The sequence below is a fragment of the Tursiops truncatus genome, chromosome 10, assembly GCF_011762595.2.
Source record: "Tursiops truncatus isolate mTurTru1 chromosome 10, mTurTru1.mat.Y, whole genome shotgun sequence".
Classification (NCBI taxonomy): domain Eukaryota; kingdom Metazoa; phylum Chordata; class Mammalia; order Artiodactyla; family Delphinidae; genus Tursiops; species Tursiops truncatus.
In genome coordinates this window covers 1229446-1250592 of record NC_047043.1, presented here as the reverse complement: position 1 = coordinate 1250592, position 21147 = coordinate 1229446, and the positions used below count along the sequence as shown (strand labels likewise).

At 46.9% G+C, this 21147-nt stretch overlaps 1 protein-coding gene and 1 long non-coding RNA gene across 5 annotated transcripts in view; both read left to right on the top strand.

The window, feature by feature from the left end:
- The window catches only part of GMDS (GDP-mannose 4,6-dehydratase), a 479997-nt gene that overhangs the window by 247939 nt on the left and 210911 nt on the right, over positions 1 to 21147 (top strand). The gene's annotated exons all lie outside the window — the stretch shown is intronic.
- Positions 1325 to 21147, top strand: part of LOC109551529 (uncharacterized) — a 31343-nt gene continuing 11520 nt past the window's right edge. For both annotated transcript variants that reach the window (XR_012334264.1, XR_012334263.1), the window contains exon 1: positions 1325 to 19919. This is a non-coding gene — a long non-coding RNA (uncharacterized lncRNA). The remainder of the gene's footprint in view (positions 19920 to 21147) is intronic.

Here is a 21147-nt window from a genome sequence, read left to right as displayed (position 1 = left end):
TGAGCTGCCTGGTGGCTGCGTCTCCCCAGGTTTCTGCCCACCCAAGAACACGCTGGAGGAGGACGGGAAAGGCATCCGAGGTTGGGAGGGCACGGAAGGGGGAGGTGCCCATCAGCACATCTGAGTGGACTTTATCTGGTTTGGAGGAAACAGAACAAGCTTTCCAACAAGGAGCACATTCTCTCCGTGTCAGGCTCTGTGTGTACAGGCTTTAAATGGAAGGGAAATGCAATAGCTCAGAAGCTGTATTTTAATTGAGGAAGACAAAAGAAAATGGAACGAGTAAAGGTGCTTTCAATGTTAAAAAAAAAAATTGTAGTGACATCAGTGCCTGGTTCGCACTGCCCTTGTAAATGTTTTAGACCAAAGAAACTGTGGGATAAGCACGTCCGAGATGTTTGTGCTCACAGAGAGCTGGACTCGCCGGAAGGGGCTTTTGGGTTAGAAGTTGCTCCCAGCCCTCCCTTCGTTCCTGCACAACTCCATGGAACCGTACAGAAAAGGGTGCTAGATTAAATCCCCACTGAGCAAATCTGCATGAGAGGGAACGTGTGGCATGAACCAGTTCTCCATGTGTACAAACAAAATAGTGCATTGGAAACAGAAAACAAGGAGTAGCTTGTAAGGTAAAACCATGCATCGTGGCCATGTTTTTGTATGACTTGAAACTTAATATTAACCACTGTAGAAATTTGATTCTGAAGTTGGAAAAAAAGACACCATCAAAGACTAATAATAATTAACGTTCTTTCCTGTGGTAATGTGTTCGCTTTCCTTACTGAATATCTGAAACTTAGCTATTTAGAACTTCATAAACAAAACAGTGACCCTCCCGATGGCCGTACAGTCTCTAATAAATACTTTCACAGGAAGAAATGAGGCCCTTTGTGATGAGGAGACCTTGCTGGTTTTATAGCATATCTTTATGTTAACATTAAGTTTTTATCAATGGAAAGTTCAGCTTTTCCCAGAATGCTGGATTTTCTCACATTACCCTATTGATGTTTACTTTCTGGACTGAACATCTTGTTTCCTATGAACTTAAATAATGAAATGGCATATATGTTAAACAAATTCCAGAGAAACGTTGTGATTTCAACTGAAATGATCTGCATGTTTTTATATCTGTTATTTGACCCAGATATTTAAATATACAACCATATCCAATTGTAAAGATATTTTTTAATCTAATGAATTTTTAATAGACACATTATAAGTGGTCATATATGGCTTCTTAGTATTTTTATTCTATAATCTGATTATTGTGGCTGAAGTAGCCATTTAAATAGACTTTTTTTAAACATGCCTGTGCAATTTCTCAGAAATAACAATTTCAACTATTTTCCCGATGATCAAGCCCTGAATTTCTGTTGAGGTTATTGGGGGCTGGTAGGTCATTTGGGGTTATTATGTCTCTAGCTGCATGATACTTGGTTTTCTAAGGCTTTCCTCAAGGACCCTTGGCTTATTTTAGTCAGTTATCTGGGAAAAAATAGTTTACTGCAAACTGACATTTCCATTGGTCCAGATAATTGACATTTTCGGAAGGACTGCCATTTCGTGCTTTCTTGCTTCTTAGTCCGTGAGGAACTTTCATGTTTACCATTGCTTCTGGTCCTGCATGTAAATTTCACTAGCTCTGCGCAAGGTTGAAAGGCCCCAGTCAGTGCCTGTAGAGTGAAAACTGGGTTTTAAGAGTCAGGAAATTTGGAGAAATAAACCTTCCCTTTTGGCCGTCTTAAATACTCTCACATCCTCAACACTCAGCATGCAGACTAATCGTAGCTTCTGGAACTCTGAGTCACTTGGCAATTGTATACGACACAGCGCGGGACATCGTAAAGGAGCCTCCCTCCAGATCTTCCAGTCCATAGGCTGTTCTTTTATGTTTCAATTTGGAGTATTTTCACCTTTGTATAAAGCTGTATGTACCCTTTTACCTTTGGGCGGTAGTCTTCCTGCCCACAGTAGGCCTTCTCCTGTCTAAGCCTCTGTGGCAGTGATTTGTTACTTATTTGTTTGTGTGTCTGTCCATCTAGGCAGATTCGAATTCCTTGAGGGTGAGAATGGTGTGCTTCCTTTGGTTTCTGCAGTGTCTAAGTGACAAGCACGTGGTATGTGGTGATGATGGAATAGAAGGGGGCGGGCATATGTCTTTTCAGGGACACTTAATATGTGGTTGCCACACATACCAGAGGCCACAGCACGTTTCTTGACAGCCCTTCAAAAACTACTATCTGAAAATGCCCCCCCCCGAGGGAAGAGCACAGATTCTCCCGGTACACAAAGTGTTTGGGGAAGATGCCCCCCCCCGAGGGAAGAGCACAGGTTCTCCCGGTACACAAAGTGTTTGGGGACGATGCCCCCCCCTGAGGGAAGAGCACAGACTCTCCCGGTACACAGAGTGTTTGTTGAAGATGCCCCCCCCTGAGGGAAGAACACAGGTTCTCCCGGTACACAGAGTGTTTGGGGAAGATGCAGCAACGCTTTCTGTTTGGATGACGTAGTTTTTGGAAACAGTAATCTATGATCTTCAACTGATCTGAAAGAGTTACTGCAATTCCCCAAATTAGGTAGCCTGGCTCCTAGAATAATCTCATTCATTATGTATTTTTCCTTCTGTATTTCTAATTGTACTGAGGCAAACAGCTAATGTAACAAACCCTGTGTAGTTTTGCGAGGTGGGAGCATATGCACCATTACAGTCACACCACCAGTGCCAGCAAGGACATCTCATTACCGAGCCCAGGTATTAACACTATTAAAATTCAGAATAGATGCACTAAGAACTTGCCGTGGTCAAAAATCAGAATTCTGTTCCACAGTGTACCTTATTTAACACAGGCTCTCTGCAGCCCAGGTGGTGCAGCCCAGGTGCTGGGCAGTGGGTGGGCTCCAGGCCTGCCCGCCCCCTGGGCCTGGGGCCGGAGCTGGGAGCTGAGGCCCAGGGGCCTCCAGCTCACCTGGAAACTGTGTCAGCTCCCAGGGCCTGCTTGCCCTCGGCCGCGCTCTGATTTTGATTCCTTGCTAGTTAACCGTGTTGGGGAAATGGCCAAGGAAGGAAGAAAAAGCCACAGCATGGCCCGTCTCCCCCGGATAGGAGGAGCACATTATTAGTTCAGCAGCTTGGCGTGAGCGAGTTGTCTGAAACGCTCTGGGAGTGATGGCAACCAGAAGCACTGTTTGCAAGTTAGGCAGCCTCTGTTTTCAATGTATAACATTTTAGACTCGAAGGTTCACTTAGAAATTGTCTGCTTTGATTAGACGTGGAAATGAAAACCAGAAGTCAGCGACGTATCCTGTGTCCTCCGGCCAGAGCTGTTAGCCCCCTTGGCTACAGTTTTGTCTTTCCACTGTTGTCCCATATTGTCACGTTATTTTAAAGCTTGGTAAAAGGTGATCATAAAACTTCATGATTAGTTTCTGAAAGCACATTTATCCATGGGCTTATAACGTGTGTCCTTTCTATCTGTGTAGGATACTTCAGCATAAACTATCTTTAAGTCTCTGAACCCACTTACCAGCGTGGGTTCCTTCTGAACGTATTTTTAACGACAGTAATGCTTAGCTCTTAAATTCAAGGGCCTAGTTATAAAAAGATGGGCAGGGGGGTCTCTGCTGTGTCGCGTCTAAGGCGGCCGGCAGTGTTGCTTGTAAAGCCACGTGTGGTGCAGGCATCGCCTGGCTCGGGTGAGCGCGTACCCACCGCATCTGCTTGGGAACCGCCTGCCCGGGGGTGGGGGTCCCCCCTCCCGAAGCCCCCCGTCCCGTGTGGAAAGCAAGTGGCTCACACCTTAAACGTTAGCCCAGACGGTGTGGGAGCCTGTGGCATCCCGTCACAGGTGACGGTGTTCTCTTCGGCCAGCGTCTTTGCTGCCAGAGCCCCGCCAATGTGTCTTCTATTAAGATGACGTCATGTTTACAAAACAGTCTGAGCTGACGTTCTTCTGCAGCCTTAGGAGGTTGTTCTTTGGCTTTGAAACTTAATATTTTTTTACAGTAAACTTAGTAAAACTTCTGCTTTTTTCCATCATTTCCTGGAATGGCCCAAGGGGTTTTCCTCTTGCTTCCTTGCAGCCTTCGTACTGGGCTTTCTTAGTGAAGGTCTTCTCTCTCCGGCGGAGCCAGTTCTATACAGACCTCTCAGGTCACCTTTACCCCTCTTTGCCGCATGGAGAATTGCAGCCACTGCTCCCTTTCTCTCTCTCCACGTAACCCTGATTCACGGGAACCATGGTTTTAAATTTCCTCTTAGTGACGAAGTTAGATATTGTTAAGTATACTAGTTCATAAATATTAGATCAAAGCATTCAGAAAAGCAGTAGCACCGGTAACATTTGAATCCGACACTGTACGTGTTCTTTCCGGTAGATGTCTCACCAGCTCCACAGGCTGGATGGATGGGGCGGGGGGCAAAGGAAGCCTCCTGGTTTATTCCCCGACCTCCGCTTCAGTCTTCTCAGCAGAGACCGGCATGGATGAAGGTTGCGATAGCTGACGAGGCACCTTGACGGCCGTCATCTCCGTCTGTCCCTTCCTTCGTGGCGTCTGTCTCGGTTGCGGTCCGCCTGCTGCGTGATCTGTGCTCATCTTCCTCCTGCTCTGTGCTCTGAGGCCCCGCTTACTCCTAAACCCCCGGCCCCGACCCACCTCCTGGCCCATCACGGGCAGCGTGAGTTATTCAGAGGGCGGCTGGCGCGATGCGACGCTTCCAACATCCTCACCTTCCACGCAGCTCCACGAGGCTGCCCCCATCCCCGGTCTGAGAATCCGTTTGCAGGCTGCCTTGTGTCCTATACTTCATCTACCTTGAGTAGGGGCCGCCGTCTTTCTTCCAGGCTCGTGAGTGATTGTCACTGGCCCCTCGGACCTGGCGTGGCACCAGCGCGTGTTTACGCCTGGTCCACGTTTACTGAAGGAACAGACAAGCCAGCACCCTCCTGATGAGGAGGGAGGACACTGTTGTCCTGCCCCATGCACAGGGCAGGGAGCTGGGCCTCAGAGTGGATGGGCAGGTGGGGGGCAGGTGGGGGCAGGGTGGCTGGCCCGGGCCCCAGCTTCGCACCCCATCCCTCCAGCCCAGCTCCTGGGGTGCGGCCCGCCTCCTGGCTGCTCTCTGGATCAGGCCCTTCCCAGATGTGTAGTGAAAAAGAGAGAATGGGGCCCACAGAGGACAAAGGCCTGCTGATGTGCGAACTGCCTGCCCATATCAACGGGGCGCACCCCGTGTACTTAACTGACCTAACGTGGTCAGATTCTAAACGAACTTCAACTGAGGGACGAAGGGCACATTCACGCCCTTGACCTGCGTGTGTGTTGTCACTGAGAGGAAAATGCAGCTTCTGGTTATGGTATCGTTCCGGATCCCCAGAGCTCCCAGGCTGGCACGCTGCTCCAGGCTGTCCTCGAGGAGCACCTGACCTTGGGACCCGCAGGGCCCGGGGCCCGGCAGGGGGTCCCACGTGCAGCGGCCCCAGGAGGTGGAGGGCAGCCGCTCTGCTCTGCTTGGGTGAGGCCGTTGTGCCCACTTCCCTGTCCGCCCGTCTCAAGGATGCCTTCTCCCTCAGGGCTCCTGGGGGCCCTGCTCCCCGGCTGCTGTGAACCCGCGTGACCAGTAAGCATCACAGACAGGGGAGAGCCAGGAGAGGGGCTCCCAGGGAGGAAAGAGCCCCTGCTCACGTCCCGCACCCGCTCAGCCGCCGCTGCTGCTCGAGCCCCGGGCAGCGGCCATCCGCTGCCTCCTTCCCTCCCTGACGCTGACCGTGGCTGAGCTCCTTGGGGAGGGAGGTGATGGCGTCCACACAGAGACTGAACTGGGTCGTTTCTAAACCATCTCACGCCTTGAATTTTTTGGAAACATGAGCAGTTTAATTCAGAAGGTTTCTTTCCTCTCGAAGTCTTCTTGTGCCTGGAAGCAAGAGGGCAGGCTGCGAGGCTCTCCTCGTGGGGCAGGGCTGGCTGTGGGCCCCAAGCAGGAAGGGAGGCAGAGGGCCCCCGCCTGGCTAGGGTCCGCCCCGCACACAGTGTCAGATATGCTCAGGTATGAAGGGGTTGCTTTCCGGAGAAAGGCTGTCTGGGACTCACTGAGGATTAGATGGAGAACAGCTGTCCTGCCCGTGGTCCCCGTCCAGCTCTGGTAGCGGTGAGCTTGGGCCCCACTAGTTCGCCAGCCCTTTTTCATCAAGAAGCTGGAGGTTGGCACTTGACAGCACTGTCTATTCACATTTGAATGAAAACTTCAAAAAAAATCTTTCCTTTTAGGCTATGTGAATTATTTGTATAGACTTAAAACTGTGTCTTGGGTGAGAGTGAAGAAAAATCACAGCAACATAATTTATAAAAATGAGGACATCGAAAGCATCGGGAGTTGAAGTTCATTTCACAGAAGGACACCCCACAGGGTGCTTTGAAATCGTGAGCTCTCCCAGTGCAGTAAGAGCATAAAGCAATACCTTTTTGATTTATACACGTTTTGCAAGCACACATCCTTTGCCTCCTATGATGTGTCAGAAGTTCACGAAATTGAGAGCACCCCATTCTGATGTAAAAACATCTAATTGCCTAAGAAAAGAAAGCATCATGGCATAGGAATTGCTTGGCAGTGGGGTAGTTGGCAGAAGCCATCCCTCTTTGGAAAGGAGGGGCTCACGGCCCTGAGAGGAGACTCCAGCAGACCTGCCACAGACACTCATTTGTGCGCAGCACACCAGGCCCCGTGCTGCAGGCTTCGCGCCCTGTGGATGGCGGTGGCTGCAGCCCTGCTCCTGGAGCAGTGCAGACGCTCTCCGCTTCTTCGCTGGCGCTGGGGCGTTAAAGCTGGAGCTGGAACTCAGGTGACCTCCTGAACCTTTGTCTCCTGCAGTCATGCCATCTACTAGCAATCTGCCTTTTGTTTAGTTTTTCGTAACATGTGCCGTTTTTGTCCCGCAGAAAAAAATGCAGCTAAATTCTCACTCTACAATCACATGATGGGAAAGGCAGCCTCATTCTAGCAACCTTAAGGCACCTCCCAATGAATTCCTGAAAATTTACATTTCTTTAATGCTCATCAGAAGATAAGCATTAAAGATGCAAAATTGGGACCATAAAGGAGGTTTGGTTATATATAATTTTTTTTAGATGAGTGATTTTGATAAGTCGCACTAGTTAAAAGTCCCCCACATACATAGTCACTTCTTTTATAAAAAGTCATTTAATCAGTAATACAGGTACATGGTACATGATTCAAGCAGCTTTCCATCTATGTTGGAGTGTTTAGAAATTGCTTTTTCCTAAGATTTCCGCTTTTAACGCTGATACTGGTTTTACTTTATTTTATTCTTTAACAAGCAGAGCACGTTCCCTCATCGTATTCTGAGTACAGTTCCCCTTTAGCCTGGATAGGCTGCGATTTTCGACGTGGATCAGGAAGGCTGAAGTCAAGTGCATTCAAGTCAGATGCTGTTTTCAAGTGAATGTATTCCATGTAATGCCTACAGTTTTTGTGAACATTCTAAGCATAAAGCAGGCAAGTCAAAGAGAAAGATTTCTTCGCTAAATCACCTTTCTTCTATACGTGCTTTTTTCAAAAAGTCAACTACTGTCAACACTTTGCATGTTAATGTTAATTCCTTCCTTTAAGGTATACTAGATACGGCATAAATATTTTGTCTAGAGCCAAAAACCCCATCCATGCTAAGTAACAGACTTCTCAAAAAGGCAAAACAACGCAGTGACTGGAGAGACAGCTCCTCTTTCCAGAGGCCGGAGTTCTGTGCGCAGATAGAAGGCAGGCTTGGCCAGGCACTGCCCTCCGACGACACTCCTGCACTCGCAGCCCCTGGGCTGAAACCCCCAGAAACCGCTGTACGGGCCCTGGGGCCTCCCTGGCCTTAGAGCACCTTCGCAGCGTGCCGCCTTCAAATGACTTCTGGAAGACGCCGAATCTGTTTCTCAACTACGGAGGCTGATGGAGAGAAAGCAATGTCTTTCGTTTGGAAGTTACCGAGGGGATGTGATTTTTTAAATGTTTTGTGATTGTTAATAAGTAAACTCCCATAGCCCTCCCAGCAAATATATTTCAAATACCGATTGCCACAACCCCAGTATCAGTGGGCACTGGGAGCGTATTTGGGAAGAGTGTAAGACGTCATCCCCAAACTCCGTGGAGCTCAAAATCTTTCACATAAAAATGTGATTTTTATTTATTTTTTTTATTTTAAAATTTATTTCATTTATTTATTTTTGGCTGTGTTGGGTCTTTGTTGCTGTGTGTGGGCTTTTCTCTATTTGCAGCGAGCAGGGGCTACTCTTCATTGCGGTGCGCCGGCTTCTCATTGTGGTGGCTTCTCTTGCTGCGGAGCACGGGCTCTAGGCGTGCGGGCTTCAGTAGTCGTGGCTCACGGGCTCTAGAGCGCAGGCTCAGTAGTTGTGGCGCACGGGCTTAGCTGCTCCGCGGCATGTGGGATTTTCCCGGACCAGGGCTCGAACCCGTGTCCCCTGCATTGGCAGGTGGAGTCTTAATCACTGCGCCACCAGGGAAGCCCCTAAAAACGTGATTCTTAAAAACGTGGTTTTTTTCATTCCCATACTGTTTCTCTCTAAAGCTTTCAGCAAAGTAGCCTGTAGTATCTGGTATATGTTTATTCCCTTACTAGATAGGAACAATTTTACTAGATTGTTTTGTGGAAACAAAACAGTAGATTGTAACATCTTACTTTGTATACAATAAGAAAGATGCAGGTGAAAATGAGATAAATACGTGTTTGCACTTTGAAACTGTAAAGAAAGCACTAAGCAGTATTTAAGAAATGTCATATATTCCCTTCTATTAATGTTTTAATATTATTAAATGTTTTGATATTAAAATTAGATGATTGTTTAAGGAAGGGCCAGTTTTCCACAGCAGGCGATTTTCACAGGACAGGAGTAAACGTCTGTAAAACCCTTGACTTGTGACTGGGGTCGTTCTTCCCGGGGAGTCCCCATGGCTTTTCTTGGCGGGGCAGGAAGATCAGATTAGAAGTGTGAGCAAAATATTATTGCAGTCAATTAAAGCATTAGGCTCAAAAATCGATCAATAAGTTTTCAAGAACACGATAGGTCCTAATTTCATTTCACTGAAGAAAACCGTGATAGCTAAGATGAAAAGCCATGTTTCTTTTTGTGTCAGGTGTTCCATGATGGGTTAATGAATGGTTTTCTTCGCTAGGCTGACCCCTCATCTCCTGCTGCAGGCTGGCTTTCATGAACCCCCCCACCCTGACTCTCCGCAGCCTCCCAGGCTGGGGAGCCCCTTCCTTGCCCAGGGCTCCCCACCCAGCTTCCCCTCTCGAGACCCAGAGGTCTCAGGTTTGTACGAGGTTCACGGCAGGTCACATATTCTCCAGTATGTTTTCTAAAGGGCTGCTTGAGCTAATTGAATTTCTTATATTCATCGATTCCTCTCCGTCCACCTCCACCCCCTCCGCGTAAACGGCCCTTCACGTGAATCCAATTTCGCCTCAATGCACCTCATTCACAGGCCAGCTGTCCGGCTGCCCGGCTGCCTCAGGTTTCCCGATATAGCTCTGGAAATGATTTCAGCATGGCAAAAACGTTTCTCCAGCCAATTTGGAAAACAGGGTTCAATTTGTGAGGGGGGCCCAAAATGGCAACTGAACTGGGAAGCGGGGCTGGGACCGGCGGGAGGGGTGACGAGGGGCCTCTGCCACACTCGCCCCGACGCTCTGGCCTCTCCAGGAGCACCTCCCAGGCCGGGTCCCCCTTCTTGCACTGGGGTAGGATGGGGGGTGGTGAAAGTCAGGGTCTGGCATTGCACTCGTGTCTCTCTCCCCAGCCTCCTCTCTTTGGCTTGGGTCTAAGTGCAGCTCTGGTGTAAACAAGGCGAGGGGCCTGGCAGCCGTGCCAGCAGGAGGCTCAGCGCGGGGCACAGTCACGTGTGTTGCCCGGGCGTGGCCTGCGGTGGGGACGCCCGTGCGGCTGCGAGCGAGCCCCAGGTCTCAGCAGAGCGGGCCGGGGCGTGCGGTGGATGCCCACGTTTACACGCGCGGTGCAAGACTAACACTGCCCTGTCCCAAACGCCGTTGAACTTAAGCCACCTGCTCACTGTGGCTCTGTCTGTTAGATCCAAAAGTTATTCGTAAGTAATTCATACGGGGTGTTAAAAGGTTAATTAAGAGTGGATTTACTGTGGGCTTTGGTAACAGATATGTGATCGAAACGCACACAGGCAGACTCTGGGTTCGGAAGGCAGGCTGCTGTCAGAGGCCAGGGAGGGGCCACTTCTGTGAAACAGTGTGTGTGTCGTTGCTTTTCTCTGTGGGTGTAAACTTCAGTCTCTCCCAAAGAAAAGAAATACCGCATTTAAATATGAGCGTAGCTTAATAGTAGGTGCTGCTTAAGCTCTGCCCTGTTGCCCCTGCTGTGTGGCATTGCTGAGGCCAGAATGAGCGCGTTCAGTATTCATAGTTTTTCCTGCGGAGAACACTGCACTTTGAATGATTTCAAAAGCCTAACACCTTCAGAAGTTAAACATCGCCCATAACAGTCTATATACTTAGCTGTATCACTTAGATGTAACTATTGCACGTTGATAGTCAGTTGCCTCTGGAGCTCTTTGGTTTCACGGGTGGTTTCAGCATCTAGACGAGATACTGGCGCCATCACGTAACCTCTAACACCCGCACCGTTTCCCAGGTTCAGGCTCCTCCTCTCTGCTGTCCTCGCTCAAAGGTTCTCAGCCTTCTGGCTGCAAGAGGACGGCTTGGAAGCTGCAAGCTGTCGTTAAAGCACAGACTTGGGGGCCCTGCCCCCCCGAGTCTCTCACACAGCAAGTCTGAGTGGGTCCCAAGAATGCATTTTTAAACAACTTCCCAGGTGATCCTGCCGCCGTGCGTGGTACCACTGCTGTACCAGCCACTCACCCCTGTCGTGACCCAGCAGTGAGGGAGTGGTAGCCCAGTTTTAAGAATCAGCAGTTCTGGAGACCTAATGGAAAGTGTGGGGACCATCGTTAATACTGTACCACGTACGTGAAGCTTGCAAAGAAGGTAGATCTTCAGTGGTGTCACAGTGAAAGGAGAAAGAGGAAGGTTACCTGTGAGGTGACGGGATGTTAATCCGCTTTGGTTCTGGGGTGATTTCACAGTGTTTACATACATCGAAACATCAAGTGTGTGCCTTAAATATATATAACTTTTGTCAGTTATACTCTCAACAAAATGGAAAAAAATTAGCCTGTCTGCCTAAATTAGGAGCTCAAATATTTCTGCAAAGTTGACCATTTCTTTAAAATAATCAGAAGTTTTCTAATCATGCAGGACTACCGCTAACATTTTTCCAAATTAGCATAATCTTTTCTGGACGTTGAGAGACAGGCCAAGGATATGAGTGGACGACACAGCCATTCACAGGCCCCGTTTGTTCCCCGCCCCATACGTTGGATGCCTCGCTTTGACCTTCAGAGGGATGGTCGCTTGGACTTGGAAAGGTCAGGCTGCTGGGTTGGAGGTGACACCGCTCAGCTGTCCTGAGGCCCACGGTAGTGAGCACTTGCCTTGGGACAGTGTCACTGAGGTGTGGAGGGAGGACAAGTGAAAAGGATTTGTAGAAGTGGCACAACTTGGTAAACCTCCCCAAGTATGTGGTCCCTGCTCCAAAATGGTAATAATGTCTACTTGCAAGGTTTCTGTTAGGATTATTTTTAAAGTATTATTGAAAATATAGCTGCTAAATAATTGGTAAAGAATAAAGCCCTAGAACAGACTGTCATGGGTTCCAATTTAGGGCAAGTTCCTTGCCCTCTCTGTGCCTCTGTTTTCTCATCTGTGGGATGGGTATAACAGAGTTACTAATCTCACGTGCTTGTTATGATGAATAAATGCGAAAAGGGGTGTGTGTGCAGAGCCTGGCATGGCGGAAGTGGTCGGTAATTTAAAGTGGCAGCAGCGGCCACTGCTAACACCACCACTCAGAGTAAAATTCTAAGAACAAACAGAAGAAAATAAGAAACATTTTCTCCAGTCGTTAATGAGACCTAACCAATAAGAAGGACCTCTGCTGGTTTAATCGTTTATGCAACTTACAGCCTGAAGCTGCTGGGGTAAGTTTACCATCTCCTAAGAGTCAGATCTAATCTCTTACTACAATAACCAAACAGTGCCACCTCGGACGTGCAAACGTCAGTCGTTTTCACCCTCAGTCCTTGGTGTAGATGAATGTAATAAAATAAATATTGTTTTTGTTCCTGATTTTTAAAAAGTATAATTAATTGAAGTGAAGTAGATAAAACACGATGTCAGGTAGCCATTGTTCACTGCAGAACCCCCGGGTCAGAGGAAGGTGCCCTCGCAGGTCCCCCTAACGGGCATTCTCTCATCTAGGAGGCTGTTAACCAAGTCGCTGTCGGGTCTGCAGGCTGCCGTGAATGCAGTGTCCTAATAGTGTGAAGCCCGCTTGCAATTATGTTCCCCTTTCGTTCTCTGAGATGTGGTGAAGTTATCTGATTTATCACAGAATAAAATCTGCGCCATTTCTGGTCATTATCCTTTTCCCATTGATATTTTAGTGCTTGTTACAGTAAAATTCCAACAGAATTACACAACTGAGAAAGAAGGATTTGATAGGTCCTAAAAGTATAGACCCTAATGGATTTCTGATGGAGATTGAACTTGATGGCAGTATGCTAAGTTCTTGAAGTTGGAAATTAATGTTATATTTTTAGAGGACATTCTTGGCATTGCTTTTACCTTTTAGGAGGAGGGGAGGAGAAATATCATAACTTTTCTTCTTTTCTCAGACAAATGACCAAGCAGGAAGTTTTTTGTAAGTTACAGAAACATTCACTTTGCAGAGCGTGCTGTGATTCCCAGCTCAGTCCCTTTGGTCCCCCGTCCTTGGCATTTCTGCAGACAGCAGTCCTCAAAGCGGCCTGAGGACCACGCACACCCTGATTCATCAGGGCAGCCAGTGAGTTCAGAAGTCTTCTCTGTTTGGGGGTGTAGAACATGAGGAAAGGGCAAAGCTGGCCTCTGCCTGAGGCTGGATGGCTGTGCTGCGCCCCAGGCTGGCCTGCCAGCCAACTGGTGTAAAAAAAAAAGTCTGCAGCCTTCATCCTCCAGACCGAAGGGCTGTGTCCTGTGGGGATGGCAGGTGGGCAGTCACACAGGAGGTAGAAAGGACGGAAACGCTGGAGGGAGGTGGGCGGCCCGCAGACTGGGCAGTCCGCGGAGGTGGACCCTCCTTTGACACCTAGGGCACCTCAGCGGCCAAGGAACAACCATGATGTCACTTGGTGCTTTTCCACAGCAGTTTTCATAAACCAAAAATATGGGGCGTTCTCAGCACCCTGAAATCACTGCTGTGTCCCTGTGCCTTTGTAGTCTCCAGCCAGTGTCAGGTTAGACATCTTCTCCCACCTCTCCTGCTTTTCCCTGGTCTGAGAAAGTGACATGAAGTTCAGATTAAACACTTGACTTCTTTACTTGGATCGCAGACACATTAATTTGATATATGCTGAAGATAAACACGCAGAAAGAGGATGAGTGGGGGAATCCACTTATTCTCAGATAGCTTTTCTTTTTTAACTTCAAAACGAGAAATAATTATATTTATCTCTGTAGCATGGAGATAACGAGGCTGTAAATTAATTTCCGTGCAGGCTTTTCTAATAAATTACAGAGTTCTGCTCTTTTCCAGAATCAGAAGTCCAATAGGACGTTTCTGGGTCAAGTGCCCCTGAGACGTCCGGGCCTTCTGCCCCTGTTCCTTTATAACAAGGGCGTTATCCCCTTAAATCCATAAATTATTTGAAGCATCCTTTTAACTTCTCAGGAGAGAGGTGCCAGATTGCTTAAATATTTCCTGTTTTATCAGAGTTCTATATTTCTTTCCACTTGTTTCAGCGTAGTTTCCTCCTATAATTAAAACAGCGTTTCAAAATTTAACATCGAGCAGGGAGCTTACAGATAAATGATAGAACTCTGTGGCTTAAATAGATAAATCTTGGGCCCCTGCCAGGAGGTGAATAACTCACTTCTATTCAAGCCATTTAGGAGCGATCAGCTGCAAGGTCGAGGGGCTCAGGGCGCGAGCTTAATGCACTTTTTAATGAGTAAATCATTGCTAACTGGCGCTCTCATAATTTAACTCCCTTTTTAATACGGTGCCTGTGAGTTATGCCCCTAAAAAGCAAGCGAGGTACCCTTAGGGCCAGAGGGGACTGGCAGCATTTACCAGTGAGCGTGACACTGGTGTGAACCAACGGATTATCTGAATTCCACTGCCTCACTTATCGCTTAGTGGCTGCAGGCTCCGATGGCAAGCCTGTGGACTGCATTATGTTAGCCTCAAAAATAAATGCTAATATCGGCGGTGTTTTCACATTCCCCACCATATTTGGTCAGTCGTGCTAGCTGAGCCCCTGAGGGCTGCCAAGAGTCTCGTTGGCAAAAAGTGCCACTTTGGTGAAGACATAACTGACCATCAGTCTTGTCTGTAGGCTTTCTGTAGTTGAACCTGCATCCTTTCCTCCCCAGAACTCTGGGATTTGTGCTTTTTATTCACTGGGATGATTCGAGTTATATGGGAATCGCCCTTCTAGCTTGTGCTTTCCTTCAGCGGCAGTGTTTTTGGTCTTTGGATAATTCTCATAAAGCCCTTAAATGTATAAGTTGAACGAATGGTTGAATTGATCTGTTTGTCACATGGATGTTTGACTGGGTGCTTAGGACCGTGGGTGAGAAAGGTGAGATACAAGGGGTCGAAGGACAGCGACCCCTTGTCGGGTCGTTGCCCCCACATGTGGGTTGATTGTGCCCCTTCTCCTTAAGTTCTGGCTCTGGCTCTAATTATAATTCCATTAGAGCAAAGTCTTGGCCAGTGGAAAATTACATGCTAAATATTACTTAGGTGGCTGTGTTCCACCCCTCAATTCTAAATGAACTAGAACTAGGTAATAAATTTTGTAATAATGAAAGAATACTTAGATTTGATTAAATAAACATGTAACAGTGTATTTGTATGTACTCTTATAATAAGGAAACATTAAACATGAGTTCCTTTTTGGTATATTTTATATTTAAATTAACATTAAAATTTAAAAGTTAATGTTTTAATAATGAAACTTTTAAATCACTCAGCTTACCATACAGAATAATCAGTAGATATTCAGGTAGAAGGAAGGTATCCAGGTGCCAGGGGTGCCGACTTGAGTCCCATATCTGCTCTTTAATCTGTGTGTATCTCTGCAAGTCATAGATTCACATAAATTTTTTTCAGCAATACAGGGTTTTAGAATAGAGATATGCTATATCTGAGGGCCCTTCTAAATATCAAAATCTGTTTTGTAATATACGTGGAAAGATCTTTTTTAAAATAGTCCTTAACGTATTTAATTTGTGTTTAATTTTCATTTTTATTAGTAACTTTTAATATCCATTGATCAGTACATAAAAAAATAGATCAGTGGACAGTTGTGATTAATGCTATAAAATTAATTTTTAAGAAATAAAGTCTAAAGTTTGTATTTATTTTTCATGCCATACATCAGGTGAGTGGTCCTTTTCTCTAGGCAGCCCCGCTTCCGGAGCTGCTCTGACCAGAGGCTAAACGACACACCCTCTTGCTCTCATCCTCACGAAGTAAACGCACGATAGGCCTCAGTAGCTCTGTTTTACAGGTGGAAAAACTGGAGCTGAGCCCAAGGGTTTGTAACTAGAGAGCCAGGAATTCTCTTCTATTACGTCATGTGGCCGCACCCTTGTAAGTCCATGCTTGGACATCATCACGTAATGAGTTCAAGAGCCAGAGAACTGAAAGGTCCCACCTGTAGCCATGCTGGTGCTTGTAAGAATCAGCAACAGAAAGTGTCAGGAGTCTCTTGGTCGCGGACTTTCTGTGACTATAGGTCACGTGCTGGCTGTTGCTAATGGTGTTAAGGTTAATTTTAGAGGGGTTTTTTTTACCCTCCTAAGTCTACATGTAGAGTTTCTTCATTATTTCTCCCTCTTCTTTTTAAGTGACCCTAAGTTAAATTGCAAAATAGGGAATTTTGGGGCCAACTGGTCCTCCTATCCTAAGAGCACTTCAGATCACAGGCTGGTTTATTTCATTCCAACCTGTCGTGTGTCTTGGCATGTGTGTGTGCTCGCATGCACACATATGCACACGTACATCCTCACGCGTGCTTAACTAAATGGTGATGTTAACTATAACCAATATTTCTATTTCTAAGTAATATTTTATCTTCATTTGAAAAGCCAATTAAATAGCCCTTTGGTCAGCCCCACTGAGAGCCCTGGGCATGAATTTTCTCTGTCTCCAGTTCTGCGGGACCAAGGGCTGCAAAGAATTCTCAGAGCCCTGCTGCCTGGTAAAGATGCTTAATTTAGACAGCGGTAAACTGGATGTTCCAGTTCGGAAATGCCACACCATGTTTTTAAGCCAGTGCCTTCCTTGGTTGATTTAGAAAAGAAGTTCTAAAGATGAAATACTTACCACAAAGAAACCTACTTCTATGTGCGTTCAGAAGTAGTCAGTTGGACTACCTTTTGTGGATGAAGATTCCTTGACATAGGACCTTATCTGGGAAAAGAGTCTATTAACTTTCTCTGTAGCTGCACGATTTGGCATCCCTGCTCGCTCTGTGCTCCTCTGAAGCTGCGCTGACTCCTTCCTCTTGTGACTCTGCCTGAGCTGCTCTGACGGCTGCTCCTCGCACCGCGTCTTGAGTGATGTCTCCTGCTTCCTCCCGTTGTGCATCTTCCAGGAAAGCAGGTGCTCTTCGTCATTTGAGTGATCTGAATCCCGTTATTTCCAGTAAACTCAGTAGGATTTCTGGGATGAGAGTTGGAGCAGTCCTGCTGAAACACTGAGATGAGAGACGGGTGGTTTAGTGAAAAACAGAGCAGGCGTTGTGGGGTAGATAAATTCGTCTCATTTACGCGGCTCCTTTTTAATCACATCTTTGCGGTTCTAAGAGCATGTCGTTTCTTCAGATCCGCTTCTGCCGACTTCGTCAGTATTGCCTGGGAAGGCCACCTGGGAAAGACTGATGATGGTGTGCTACAAAGTCACTTTCCTTAAACCTGTATTCAGCCTTCTCTTTTCCTAGAAAGGAAGCCAACTTCATTTCTAATCTCAGTTGTTTGTTTTTTTTTAAATTGCTTAATGATTTTTTTAAAAAGTTTGGTCTTACAAGTTTGATTGTCAAGCCCAAGGGCTTGGCTGCAAATTGGTTACAGTGTCGTGGGGGGCATTTTATATATATATACACAATATATATAATATGTAAAAATAAATATATAATATAAATATATAATGTACATAATGTAGCTTTCCTTCATTGTTTCATCTCCTTATTCATATCCTCCATGTTTTGGATGTACGTCCAGGTAGATCACTTGTGTCGCAGGTTCCATTTCTGCAGGAAAAGCCTTCTGTTTTCCACCCTCTTTGGTCGCTTTGCTTCCTTTATGCCTTCTTTTTCTCCTGCCTGTTTTTTTAATAGATGGATGTCTTCTTTACGGAGAACAGAAGAATATTCTTTTCTAAAATGTCTTCTTTTTCCATCTAAAGGATATACCTCAGGAATTACTTTACCTTTGGTTCATCTAAAAGTTTCAAGGTAACAGGACGTTCTTTTTTTCGTTTCTTTATCCTTGATTTCTACTATCATATCCTTATTTCTAGTTTAATTTTTCTACTGAATACCTAATGCTGTCTAATCAGGGTGTAGATTTAACTGCTGATTTCAGTGTTCACCAGAAGACATGCAGAGGCCTAGCCCTGGGCGGGCAGTGGTTGAGATTTACAGCTGGACGTGGGGCTTCGTTTCTGCCGCCGGAAGTTATCTTTGCTTCTCGTGATCCTCTGAATATGTTACTGGAATTGGGTTGGAATTGGGAGAATGCTGAGCCAATCGTATTGCTTCTGCCTTTGCGTTGACAGATGCTGCGTAAGTGCACACTTTCTGACTCTCCTGGCAGAGACAGCAACTCTAGCAGCCGCTTGCACGTTCACTGAATGGCTAGGATCCAAACAGCGCATTTACAGGGCTGGGTAGAACGGGGGTAGCAAGTCGCACTTTAGCCTGGTACCGTTCTGAAGGCCTTCTTATAACAGTAAAATACTTGTGCAAGTATTCCTTCCCTCCCCTCTCGCTGTCTCGCTCTGCCTTCCTGCCTGTGACCACCTCCGCTTAGAACACACGGCATCACTCACCACTCTTCACATACGAGCAAATAACACACCGGTTGCTTGCTGAAGAGTAAAAGCAATCCACGGTCTCTCTCCTCCTGTTCGCCAGGGTGCTCTGTACACCACAGATGGGGAGAACAAGGTCATCTGTTCTTGAAGCAAAATGAGCAGTGCCCCCGAGCCCCTCCAGTCCAGAGCTACGGTCGGCAGGGTTGTCACCTGGAAAGGCTGAGCTGCCCAGGCCGGGAGGGACCCGCCACCCCTCGGGACCCTCTCGGGTCTCCTGCACTGTGTCCAGATCAGAACTCACTACCTGAAGGTGGTGAGATGTCTTTTAAGAGATGTCTTAGAACCACAGTGCATTTCCAGACCAACCCACAGAGGCGTCTGTCCTGCCCGTGACCTGGTAGTTAGTGGATCATCTGTCAGGATGTTTACCTTCCAGTACTAGATTTTCTGCTGCTTAAACACAGAGAAGTAAAAAGGACAGAAAATCTATAGTGAGAAGAACTTGCCTGTTATTATCTCAACATAAAGACTGGGGTAATGTGCCAGGAAATGAGAACGCCTTTCTCTCTTCAAGGATAGCCTCTACTTCCCATGAGAATGCCTGCGCCAGCTCACGACTTGGAGGCCACCTTGTGTTTACTCACGCAGCCGGCTGGCTGCCTTAGCCGGCCAACACCCACACCATCCAGAGTTGCATCTCAAAGATTTCTGAGGGCTCTGAGCGGCTCTGCCGCTGCCTGGGTGCACTTTCGAGACTGTTCCTCTTGCAGCCAGGTTGTCCTTCTCACCTAAGTCTAAATATTTTTCTGTGTTTCGCACCCACTATCTGTTTAAATAGAAAATCACCAGTAAACTATTTTCTTTTCCATGTTCATAACTGAATTTTAGAAATAATCCGTGAATTCTTTGGGCTCGTTCTTTACTTATTCACAGTTTTTACTAATAGTTTATACCGGGAATATTTTTTGAATACTGGCATTTATTGCGACTTACCAGTTTTGCACTGGGGACCGATGACGCAGTGAATGCGACACAGCCTCTGACTTCAGCAGGTCCACTCTGTACCAGAGCAGCAGGCTCACTGAAGTCAGTCCCCATACCTGACGGGGGGCATGATGGTCGCTCTGGCCCAGGAAAATGCAGAAAAGCGAGGGCTGCCTCAAACCCTGCTTTCCACCATTTGCTCTCTTGAGTGCATTTCTCTTGGGAAAGTACCCTTTTATTGGAGTCTTTTAAGTTTTATATTTAAGTGCTGTTTTCCAAATATCTAATCATCGACCTGGTTCTCCACTGGATTCCGCAGAAAGTACACTGGGTTCATTTATACTTCAGTTGCTATTTCTAGGGATTAAATAATACCTGTCCAGAGCATTAACATGTACATTGATGGGCATTGTTCATTCCACGCTTGTCACCCTTCTGTAAACGTGACCAGTGGAAATGTTAGAGCCTAGACCCATGGGACTGCGAGTCAGCCGTCTATGTGGACACGCTCCAGAGCACACCTGTAGAGCCAGGGGCTCCCCAGGGGTCGCGGGTTACAATTTTGAGGGTAAACACATCGCATCATCCCTTAGAACACCCGTGGTTGTAACAATGGAAGGAGGTCCCTGAGGTATTAACTAACGCAGGTTGGTTTGCATAGGTGACTGGAGGGCTTTCTCAAGAGATGATATTTCTCTGTGCAGTTACGCATCACCGCTGGACCAGGACATAGCCAGTCACATGCTCAGGTGAGCTGGAGAATGCAGACAGGTGTGGCTGACCTCTGAATCCTGGGTGCTTGCCTTAAAGAGCATTTTGCTTCTAGATCTCATAAGTTGTATAAATTTACTCCCCAAAGGAAGCATCCCTCAAACAATGTGACATTCCTCTACCCCTACCTCCTGAGATGCACATGGTAAAAGGCTGCCGGGCCAGGTGGCCAAGGAAACAGTGCACCTTGCAGGATGGTCTTTAAATCTCTCCCGGTGTTTTTCAGTGGCCACGTTGGCCGTGTCTGGATTGCTCTTATGTAGAGTGTCCCAGGTGTGAAGAGGGTGCAGCCGCTTGGTGAGAGCGTGTGCCTGCCATCCCTTCCCCACTGAGGCCCCTTAACCTTTTCTGTCAGTGGTTCTGCTGGCCACCTGGTCATCCGCAGCAAACTGAGACCACTCTCCTGTGGGTCTGACCCTGAAACTTCAGGAACGTTCTGTGACCTTGGGGGTTGGAAGTGACAGTTCCAGCAGCGCAGCATCTCTGAGGTGACCCTGCGGGGACTGCTGTCCATCAACCTGTGAGAAACTCTCTTCTCTTGTCCCCAGAAGGACGGGGACTCTGATACCGAGTCATAGAGGCAAGTGGTTTTACTTGGGCAGTTTAGGCATAACTGTTACCCGAGGAAGTTTTTCCTGCAAGGTCACTCTTCCTGGCTTGCCCGCCAAGGGAAAAGGTAAAGGTGATCAGAGAACGCTGTACGTAGGAGAATTAATTATCTTATTTTTCACTATAAATCAGGACGGAAGGGGAGAGTTTTATTTCATGGTATATTCCAGGTAAAAGTTCATTGCAGAAACAAACAAATGTCCGTATTAATACCTAACGTTTGTGTCGTGTGTCAGAGTTTTCAGAAAACGTCACCTCATTTAATCAGTGCTCACGATGGCACTGGGTAGTATGGTTGTCCCCTGTTAGGTGAGGGAGTGTCACATCACAGAAGTTCAGGAATTGCCTGAAAGCCCCCCATGAACCTGGGTCTTCTGCTCCCAGCCCTTCCACCTTCTCCAGCCTCACCCCACAGCCTCCCAGGAACCTGGGCAGAGCTTTGTTTCCTTAACGAATCTTCACATTTATTTTCGGAGTCTGTTTATTGCATCATGAGGATTACATCCTTTGCTTAAAGATTAAGGATTATATAAATCAATAAATGATCTCTTTTACGTTTCACTTCAAAGCCTTTTCTTTTCTCATCACCTTCAGCTC